Genomic DNA, 12158 nt, shown 5'->3' with positions numbered 1-12158 from the left:
GACCAAATTTATAGAAAAAAAACAACAACATTCACAATGTGAAATCAATACAAGTAGATGTGTCATGACTTAAAGTTTCATATTGTATCACTTTAGCATGGTAGATGTTGATATTTTTTCATATAAATATGGTCAAACTTTGTGAAGTTTGATTTCAGACAATTCTTATATGCAGAGTAAAAAGGAACAGAGGGAGTATTTCTTTGACACGGATCGAATGGGTGTGACGTTTTATATGCACTAAGTGTACTATAACATGGCAGCATGCTCATGGCAAGAACCAAACAGAATACCACTCCGGCTGCCTGGCTAGGATAAAATCATTTAGTTTCTAGGCTACCTTCAGGCGCCACAATTTCTAAGGCATCCACCTCAGGGTGGCAACCAAACAGCCCCTCAATTAAAAGAATCTATTTTTTAACAAAAATATAAAGTTTGAGCTACGTACATTTTCTCCAAGCATCAAAGAACCCACAAAATTATCAGTGCAAATTCTTTAACTTGTGACTGACATACATAATTATGACCACATGCATGACTTGCTGATGTGTCAAGGTGAGGAAAAATAGATAGTGGGTTGCATATGAGTGACATGCATAATTTCTGAGGTCATATGGTTGCATGGATATATTAGTGTATAAAATGTAACTTATGACCACATACATGACTTACTGATGTGCCATGGCTGCATGGTGAGGAAAAATAGATAGTGTGACTATTTATGAATAGAGGATATAGTCACATGGCCCACCATGATTGCTAGCCTCAGTTGGTAGATATGCTTGGAGTATATTACTTTGTTCATTTGAAGCTAGCATTGGAGGGATCCTTTCATTTAGAGGAATTCCGTACTTTTTTTTTGAGGATCTGAATCCTTAATAAAATTTCTATGCGGTCATCTGATTCCCATGATTACAATAGTTCAAACTTTCCCTTATAAATACAGTTAGTAGATTTTTATGCATACACAGTTTTGAGGGTGTGGGAGCAGTTGGGCATTGATAATATGTAATTTACTAACATGATATCAGCATGGGGGCATGCAGTTGATGCCATAGGAGTCATCACCTTATTCTTAATACGACTGCCAGTGAGGACCATGCATCCTTGATACCGACAAATGTGTGTGAGCTGACCTACATCTTTTAAGGTAGCACCAACTTTATTTAGTCTTATAGATAGGGAATAGGTTTGGATACATATTGTTCCGAAAGTGTGGGTGCAATTGGCCACTGATCACTTCTAACTTATTAGCATCATATAAGCAGTGAGACATATGATTCCTTAATATCAGTGCGTCTTGGCTACCGTCAGTGAGATGTGTGATGTTTTAGTCTGAATCACCTACTAATGTATTGAAGGTGGTGACTCTTGTGGTTGGCTTCTAATGCATTATGCATGCACATGTCTACACAATGACGACATGATCTTAAACTCTAGTGTGCGTCCCACCAAGTGATAAACCTTCAATACGTTAGAGTGGAGTAGAAGATAAATTAAATGTTGTGGTTTGGAGTATCTAATAATTCATACGACTACTAACAACTAACGCGGATTAAACATTGCCTATCTTAAACCAGATTCTCTCGATGCTAGTGCATCCGTGCATCTGTTCTCATGCGTGTGCCCTAGTGTCAGGAATGCAATTGGTTTTTTACCTAGTCCCCTAGTAAGCTACAAGTTTATTTTATTTAGCTACTAGAAGCTTACTAGCTGTCCTATCTCTGCAGCGTCAAGGTTACGGTCGATCTGTGTGCCGTCCTGTAAGTGGGTTAGGTTCTTGATGGCCAACTTCAATTTATCCTTTTCTTTTCTATCGTCCATGGCCCACCACAGCAGTATTATAATGCTCGTTTGAAGCTAACCTTGTACTGTTTCGTGAGCATCTACTATGGAATCTAATTAACATTAGTGCAATCTATGCTGCTACCAAGATTGGATCATACAAACGTGAAGATACCATGAAAACTTCTCCAAAGGTGACACACAATCTAGGTATTGGCTAGCTTGACCAAGGTTCTACATACGAGGATGAAGGTACCATGAACAAATGCGATGTAAAAAATTGGCCTCTCATTTCAACATTTCTCCCTAATTTGAAATTGTCATCTCCAGTGCTTCCCGTGTGGACAAGTTTAATTGCCAAACAAGATTCCTCGCAACAATATCCCGATCAATTTTCATCTTGTGTTGACTCAAAAAATAAATCAACATATGATCCAGATTACAGGTCAGGCTGCCATGGGAATTACCATGCGCTAGACAATTAATGCATAAATCAAATAATTCCAAGTGGGGTGCATGTCTTCTCCTCAATGGTGGTAGAACCACTTGGTGTCTGGGTTATATTGCTTTTTTTATAAGTTTTGAGTTACGTGTGTGATGCCAAAAGAAACAAAAATGGAGCTTCTGCACAATATGGAATGTTCTTGGCTCTCTTCACCAGTCCTTCAAACACAATGATCTTGGCTCTCTTCACCAGTCCTTCACACGCAACATGTTTTGGTAATGCCATGAAATCAATTTGGTACTATATTTTATGCCCAGTTCATAGAAAATTGATCTTGAAGATGCCATGAGTCATGACATGATCTTGAATATGCAAATTTGACCAATAGTTTTGTTGTATTTCATTGCAAAAAAGGTTCATTCGTAGCATAGGAATAATGTTCCACCAAATTATAATATGCTTCAAATAGTTTCCAAAACATTATGATATTTGAAATAAGTTCATGTGAGAAATTTATGTGATCACCTTCCCCCTATTTCCATATACCTTCCTACATTTTTCTATTCCTTTTTTAAATACTTAGTTTCAAATAAGGACTTACAACATGTTTCTCCTTCGTTTCTCTTATAAGAGTATAACCTAATTCTATCTTAATAAACTAATCTATTACACAAAATAGAAGCATGAAGTCATTTAACTATAATCTAGTGAAGACTTAACATAAGTTGTTCCGCTAACGTGCATCAGCAAATACACATTACTCTTTCTAACTAGAGTGTTGGACAATTAGTAAGTTCAAGAAAGTGTTTCATTGACGTCAATAACTTAAAATATTATATGATAATTAGTGAACTAGCACATCGGTGCGTGACATACATGGGCGACATCTTTTATTATTATTATAATTCTTGCAGAATAACTAATATAGATAAAACATATAGTAAATATAATTATGTATGTTTATAAGGTGTTTCTGATTTCATAAATATTATATTATTTTGAAATTATTTATGGTGTCTTAGATTATTTATCATATAACCATACTGCATATACATGTAAATAATTTCATACGAATTTTATTTATAGATACAACATATGAGTTGTGATATCATGAAATAATATGATAAATATAACTATAATATTTGCTCCATAACAATCAATTGTCTTTTAAGCATGCTTTCAAAACAATCATCCATTTTTAGTGTAGGAAGTATGTTGTGGACACATTTAATATCTTAGTCCATTATAGCGAGTTGTGCCAATCATGGCAGATGAGAAAAATATCGTTTTGCATGGACATAGTAACATAAAAATACATCAAATATTCCGTAAATAAATTTGGCACTATGTACGTATATGAAATCATGCCTTTTATATTCATTCTTTCTTTCTTTTTAGCGGTAATTAAATCCCTTGTCTCCTTATGTTTTGCATTTGCAAATGATAAACATGCCAATTATATTGAATAATAGTAAAGATATATTGACTAATTTCACCACTATTTATAGAAGTCCTATCCTAGTGATTATTGCTCTTAGAGGCTCCTATGTTGTAACCTCGTATGCAACCCTCGATGGCTAGATGCTCTAGCCTACATGCATAATATTCCTTCTTTGTTCTTTCCAAGCATTATGGACAACACATTGACTCTTGGCAGCACATAAATATGTAGATGCTCCGTCCGGTCCAATTAATAAGGTGTGCACACAATTCATAATCTAACTTGACCATCAATTTAACCAACTAAATACAAGTTCTGCGACTTAAAATAATACTATTGAAACCTTTATTAAAATATGAATTCAATGACATATTTTTTATCACCTATAACCCATATTTGATTAATTAAATCAATGAACAAAGATAAATTTTGAGATGCATGTGTACTTTATTCATTAGAATGGAGGGAGTATAGGTTATACTAGGAGGGTTGGGCGTGCTTCACTAAATGGATGGAGCTGTTGGAATTTCATATGAAAAATTATTTCGTTTGGCGTGTGGGGGAGATGAGGAAGTGTGTTTTCATTTGATGTATATTGCAATATTTTGATGGTCTCGTTCTGGGGATACAATTATGTGTTATCTACAAATTAACCCACACGTATGCAGGAAAGTTTCTTGCAATGGTGACTACATATATTATATTGGTGCTACAGTGTCGCATGTTGACATATATTTTTCGTCAGGTGATGAGAGGTTGTAAGACTGGTGTATTTTTATAAGCTGATTGTTGCGGATTGATCTGAGAAATCATTGACCCGTCAAAATTGTGAACCAAGTCCAGAATTAAACACATCACATGAATGATAGAGCTCCTTCATCTCAAGCCTTATGGACATTCAGACTTTTTTTGTTACTTTCAGCATTTTAATGAAAAATAAAAATTGCAGTGGGGTGTTGCCCTACTGTGTACAGTCAAAAAAATTATAGAGCTCCTTACAAATTGTTGACCATGTGAAGAATTGATAACTCAATCCAGAATCATATTGGTGCTCGAGTGTTGCATGTCGGCACTTATTTTTTGTCACGTGATGAGAGCGTGTGCGAGACTAATATATTTTTATGAGATGTTGCTGCCTGTTGATTTGAGAAATCATTGACTAGTCAAAATCATGAACCTCATTTAAAATTGAACACCTCACTTGAATGAGAGAGATCCTTGAAAATTTGTTGACCAAGTAAAAATTGAGAATCCAATTCAAAACCAATGTCTGCAATTGAATGAGAGGCCTTCACCTCCTAGGTAGCTTAGTGATATAGTGGACGTCACTATACATGTTTAATTAATAGCCAAGTACTCCATGTCTATTCATACTTACTTTATAGGCAATCAGAAATCCAGTTCCGCTCTTGGAGAATATGCTCTTTCGCACTAAAAATGTGTTATGCAAATGTCAAAAAATATTATAAAATAGATGTGTTCATTGTCACACCCAAATGCTACATGCAAATGTTTAGATGAAAAGCTTAAGCAATTTGAACTGTGCAAAAAATGTTGCACCAAATGTTACACTTATTTTTGCTTTTTTCACTGACAAAACAGTGCAATTCCATTTCGCGTGAAAATTGTCAAGCACGCTTGTTACACTAGTAAAGAACCTCTACAAAAAAGTTAGAATTTTTAAAATGTATTTACTTTTTATTTTTAATCTACTGTTCATCAGGGAGCATATGCACCCCAGAGCCAAAACGGCAATCATGCAGCAATTAGCTATTCGCGTGCGCTAATAAAGTTGCGTCAATAACCTACTAAGAAGAAGGAAAGGAGCCCGAGTAAATACTCCAAACATGAGTGTGTTGTGTCAGATTTATTATGTTGGACGATGCCTGCTATAAGAGTAATGTCAATATATAGCCAATAGCTGATTACGTGGAATTGCCACGTCAACTATAACCAACCTAATAGCCCACTTATACAATAATTAGTCATACTTGAATGTTATACCATTAATATGTGGATCATCTTTATCTCTCACCAAGAATGTTGGAACCCGCTACAACCGGTTGAAAATCTACGAACCCCTTCTCTTCCTCTCCTCTCCTCTCTCCTCCAACTAGGAAAATCTGATGTGCATCACTTATAGCCCTCCTACATCATCAAATTATACTTCCTCTAAGACCCCACTCGATAGGCAGTATTTCTCCATTGGTGACGTTTAACTGCCAACTGCTCCAACGTGTTGAGACTAGTTCCAAGTACCCACTCTTGCAGTGTCGATATATTCTAATTTTTGTATTATTATCATCTATTGTTCATTGTTTGTTTTGAGATAGCTAATCAGACTTGAAACTTGGTGCCAATATTATTTTGATTGGTAAAATGAAGCTTCGAAAAATAATTATTCCATTATTTTTATTTTTAGTTGATATAAAATAAAATTAATAATAGAATATCATGCATTACTTTCTTTGTGAAAAATCCAAAAGCAATATATTAAGTATCACAAACCTTTACAAAAGCACTCTTACATAGATTAAAAAAGGTCAAAATTCTTGAACGTGTCAAGCAGAGCCAAAAAAAAATTAACCCAAGAAGTTGTATAAGTAGCGGCCAGGGTGTCGTCGATGTAGACCAGAAGGTATTGACGACCACAATCCGCATAGCTAATCGCTGCTGGGGGGAGAAAGTACCAAAAGGGTCTAGAGAACATCCGAGTTCCGGCCAGACAGGATTGAGGAACACAAATCTCACATGCTCTCTGAAGACACTGAAGCTAGCCAACCTTCATCGTCGGAATGAAACCACAAAACCACGACAAACAACCACATTGTCTCCTCCATAGGATAGCACGGCCGAGAAAAACACCTGTCGATAAAAACGAAGAATCAAGTCTGGCGACACACCATCTACCACACGCCTCCTGATGGATAAATATTTGAAAACTAGCTAGTTAGATGTTCCATACTGGAATTGCAATCACTACTACGACATACTATTACAAAAGGATCAAAGTTGTAGAAAGATAAACAAACATACGGACAGATCAATATTTGAAAATACCAATCGTTTAAGTTGACACCACAAAAATGCGTTTTAATTTCCTCACCATTGGCACTGGGCACGTCCCGACATTACTGTTCACTGATTTGGCATTTTTTTATTAGTGAGGAGCTGTGTTTTTTCCCTGAAAAAAACACTATTATATACTCTCTCCATTTCTAAATATAAGACCATTTAGAGATTTCAATACGGGCTATATACAGATGTATATAGACATATTGGAAAGGGTAGATTCACTCTGTATGTAGTCCGCATTGGGATATTTAAAAAACTTTATATTGGTTAACAGAGGGAGTAGCAAATAAGGCTTTGTCTAACCCTATGTTCGCGCAGGCGCATATCTCCACCACACATCCACCATGCATGTCAAATCAGTGGGTCCACACTGTGTCATGGGTAACTTTTTTTCTTGCTCACTGCATACACGTACTGAAATATATGTATCGCCTCTCTACAATTGCCGAGCTAACTGCCAATCTGCCATGGAGTGGCTAAGCTTTTCTTTCGTAGCCCTATCAACGCTACTGGCCATTTGGCTTCTCCAGTTCTCGGGTGGCAAGGACAAGCCGGCCAAGAAGAAGCTGCCTCCTGGACCATGGACTCTCCCGATCATCGGCAGCCTCCACCACGTCGTAAGCATCCTCCCACATCGTACGATGATGCAGTTATCTCGCCGGCATGGGCCCCTCATGCTTCTCAGGCTAGGCGAGGTCCCCGTCGTGGTGGTCTCCGGCGCCGAGGTAGCAACACTGGTGATGAAGACCAATGACCTCACGTTCGCTAGTCGGCCACGCAGCGTGACGCTGGACATCTTCGGGTGTGGTGGCAAGGACATCGCATTCGCCCCGTACGGCAACCACTGGCGCCAAATGCGCAAGATCTGCGTCATGGAGCTCCTCAGCTCCGCGCAGGTGAAACGCATGGAGAGCGTCAGGGCTGAGGAGGTGGGTAGCCTCCTCCGCGACGTCATGGGCCTCGAGTGGCGCCACCATTAATGTCAGCCAGAAGGTGATGGCGCTCAGCAATGATGTCGTAACGAGGGCGGTTTTCGGTGGCAAGTTTGCACAGCAGGGGGAGTACATCCGCGAGCTGCAGGAGGTGTTTAGGTTGCTGGGTGGCTTCTGTCTCGTTGACCTCTTCCCCTCGTCCAGGTTAGTAAGGTGGCTGAGCAGTGGCGAGCGCCACATGAAAACAAGCTACGGCTGCATCCAACGCATCATCGCGGACGTCATTGAGGAGCGCAAGGGCACGCGAGCTTCCGATGCCGGCAGCTCGACCGCCGGCGAAGAGGACATGCTGGAAGTGCTGCTTAGGCTGCAGCAGGAGGACTCGTTGAAATTTCCTCTAACCACAGAGACAATGGCGGCCGTTTTGTTTGTGAGTATTTCTTTTTGTTTGAAGTATTGAACTGTTTATTGATCAATCTGAATAGTCATAATATCAAAATGGTACTAAATACATCCGCACGATGTCAAAATCCAGTCGAGATAACGAGGATACATGCAGTTAAATTATTACAAGAATAAATAAAATAGCACATGACCCAAAAAGTCATGCTGGACGATCAACGGCACACAACAATCATCAACATCAACCAACTGCCAACACCTAGACAACAAGAAGTCATGCTGGACGATCAACGGCATAATAACAATCATCAACATCAACCAACTGCCAATACCTAGACAACAAGAAGGTTCTCCAAAATTGAAGCCTCCGGAAAGGGATGCCAGAGGCCATGGCTATTTCCGGGCGACGACGAGATACCTTGTAGGTTCGATCTTTATTATTGAGCTCCATTAAGATGATCCCTCTTACCTCATAGGAGGTAAGAGTAGTGTTTGATCCCAGCCGTCCATTGACTGAAGTCATATTTGACAATTATTACAACCATGGAATGTATTTGTAAAAAGGGAAAAGTTTAAAATGATTTTTTTGTTCGCCGCACGCCCACACCAAAACTAGACACACAAAAATAGAAAATCTAGATTCACGTAATCAAAGCTTTGCTTCATATAAAATACATATGCGCGCAATCGTTTGTTTCCATATTATGCTGGTGAAAAAGAACGTTACAGAAAGATTCTACCCTTTATTTAACTCTAAGAAATATTGTACTACTCCATATTACCCTATACATATAATATTTGTTTCCCATTTCTATCATTTCTTAGTCACATGAAATTATTTTACCTAAATTTAATTTAAGTTTGTAAATTTTAGCAAAGTTATACAGCAATTTCCTGTCACTTAAATGAATATATAACCCGTACTTCTATATAATATAAATGAAAATTTTAATTGACTAAAAAATATTAATCTGGCCCGAAATAACAATCATTGACAAGTAAGTATGTCAAGTACATATAGTAAAATAAATTTTGAATAATCATGAATTATATATAGTGAAAAATCTATATTAACCCCCACAAAGTTGTTGATGGCCTCTTACCTTCTAAGAGGTAATAGCATATACTAGCCGTTGGATTGTAGAAAATGAATGGCTCGCATTAATTGGGTCTACTTTAAGATTCCCCTTATTTTTTGGACTCCGCATATTGTGAGTGTGTGCCCAGCTTGCAAGCTTGCGTCGCTGTTGTATCCTTCTCATGTCTGATGATTTTGATTGGGTCATGACATGGTAATGTCGGTTTGAAGCTAGTGGCAGACCCCGCACAAAAGTTCTGTGCATGTAAAACCAAAATAAATTTGACACAAGTTGTTACTATATCAGTCACATCAATAAGAGAATATGGAAGAAAACTTGCCAGAAGGAATCGAGCCACTGCAAGCTGAATCAGCCGACCACTGGTGCAACCCATTAACATACATATTTTTGTTTCGTTTTAAATTATTGTCGGTGTTATTCCTGTTGTTGTTGTCATTATTGTTTCTAAAATTATTATTATTACATACATACATAAATGGTTAACTTTACTTTCTACAACTTCCATTTGCAGGACATATTTGCAGGTGGTACGGAGACCACAGCAAACATTTTGTCATGGGCCATGTCAGAGCTTATGCACAGTCCTAACACCATGGCTAAAGCACAACAGGAAGTACGTGAGGCATTGGGTAAAGACCGAGCTATCATTACTAATAGCGACCATGTTGAACTCCACTATGTGTGGATGGTCATCATGGAGGTCCTTAGGTTGCATCCGCCTGGTCCTCTAGTGCCCCGCATGGCGAGAGAGGAATGTACAGTTATGGGTTATGATATCCCTAAAGGCACCAGTGTATACATCAATGTTTTCGCAATTTCTCGGGATCCTAGATATTGGAACAATCCTGAAGAGTTTAGGCCGGAGAGGTTTGAGAACAATCATCTGAACTACAAAGGGACACACTTTGAGTTCATTCCCTTTGGGACTGGGCGGCGACAATGTCCTGGGATTCAATTCAGCTCATCACTCATTGAGATGGCATTAACAAACCTTTTGTATCACTTCGATTGGATGCTTCCCAGTGGCATTGACCTCGCTTCGTTTGACATGTCTGAGAAATTTGGTCTTGCCGTAAGCAAAAGGTATGACCTACAACTCAGAGCCATTCCACACGTTTGGTCCAAATCTATGTCGTCGAAGTGATACATGGAGCTTTTATGTTCAGGTAGTAATGCATGTTCACATACCTGCATTTTCATCCCATGTTATTTTTGCACTGTATGGTTGTACCATAAGAGAAGTGCATTGCAAACATTCTGATATGGCATCTAGAAACTATAGCATTATTGTACTACTATTTGTATTCATGTGCAGGTTAGGATTATTACATATATAATCCTACATGATTGTAATAGTTCAGTATAGTTGTATGAACTTTTGAATAATATATTGAATATTAATTTAAGTATGTGATTTGTCTTTTCTACTTGCTGGGTTTCTGTCGGAAAATGTGATTTGTAGATCACAGAAATATGTGTGTTATGTGATTTGCCTCTGAGTAAATATCCTCATTAATATATGTTGTCCCTAAAGTTTTCTCCTAGAGCTCAAGAGAGCACTAAGCGGTTGGCAGGTCAAGTGCAGTTTTTCGCACATACCAATGCAAGGCACGGATCACGTTATAATCTTAGGCCAAGCGAACCCACATAACTGCCAATCCAATTTTTGAAGCACAAACAGGGTAGATAGAAATTGATTTTCATTTCTTCTATGAGTGCGCAATAAACAAGGCAATGGAGGCTCCTGAAATCAAACCAAGGATCATATCGCACATGTATTTGCAAAGGGTCTACTAGAACTATCATTTCCAGTAGTAATGTTGTGTCTTTCATTGTCATGATTTCTTGGAATAAGTCATTGTTATTTGTCATTTAGATATTTCATCTAGTTCAAATACACTCTTTTCTTTAAATATGATAGAAAATATAACTAAAATTATTTAACATCGTTGATACTTACCAGATTCTACAGTCCAGTACAGTATTGTGGGTCTGACAAGAAATCTGAACCATATGAGATAGGGCAGTGTTGTTGAATGTAATTGAAGTAGATCATGTTATCTACCTCTCAGTTTTTGTCGATGTAATATGCTCCTAAGCAGGAGAATACATTTACGAAACCCACCCAAGGTTACTAAGCAGGCTAGCTAGCAGCAAACTCTTCACTTCGCAAGTTCAATGAACATCACGCTGAGCTCTTCTTCTCCCTTAGACCATTCCCTTGGAATCATTCTCCATCTTCTTAAGAATGCAGCAATATGGGCACCACCAACCGCTAGCCTCTGTTCACCATGCAATCAGCAACTTCTATGGTAACCATTGATGTTGCTAGACAAGATTGTTTCACACCTCACTACTAGACTATCGATTTAGCACTGACCCCTAACAGTGACCGACTATAAGCCACTGCCAAGTGATGACTATCATCATTGGCGATCCCTCCTCAATCCATTAGTGATAACTGTCCCAAACAATCCAGCTTCAGAGAAAATTGTCATCACTGACCGGCCACATGTACGACCAGTCATTGATGACGTTACATAAGTGATAGATCACTCTTACCAACCGATCAGTGATGACTAGTATAGTCTGGTGATAGGTAAATGATGAGATGTATGTATTAGCGGAGATGCTTTGGTTACAAAGAAAGTATTTTGGACTGACATTCCAACTTTTGAGAAACTGTACAATATTTTAAACACAACATTGTGAGGTAATATCATGACACCTTGATAATTATCATATTTTTTACCAAATTTGATTTTATAAAAATGAATTAAATGCAGGTAATTACGGTTAGAGTTTGTCAAGTAAACATTTGTAGTTTTTATGCATTTTGTAATAGGAGCTAAAAGATACAAGGGTACTTATATATGATTTTTTTTCAAATTATAGGCTTTTGTAAGATACTTTTACTTCAAATATCAATTGTCTGCAGCAAATATTTATAATTTCATTTAATGGCTAAATAATAGTTG

The 12158-nt window shown here is 37.9% G+C and overlaps 1 pseudogene; it reads left to right on the top strand.

Annotated features, from left to right (window-relative positions):
• Positions 1-4130: 4130 nt before the first annotated feature.
• Positions 4131-10324, top strand: LOC141041896 (zealexin A1 synthase-like; annotated as a pseudogene).
• Positions 10325-12158: the final 1834 nt, after the last annotated feature.

The sequence above is a fragment of the Aegilops tauschii genome, chromosome 2 (genome assembly GCF_002575655.3).
Source record: "Aegilops tauschii subsp. strangulata cultivar AL8/78 chromosome 2, Aet v6.0, whole genome shotgun sequence".
Lineage (NCBI taxonomy): Eukaryota > Viridiplantae > Streptophyta > Magnoliopsida > Poales > Poaceae > Aegilops > Aegilops tauschii.
This window is presented reverse-complemented; position numbering and strand designations above follow the sequence as displayed.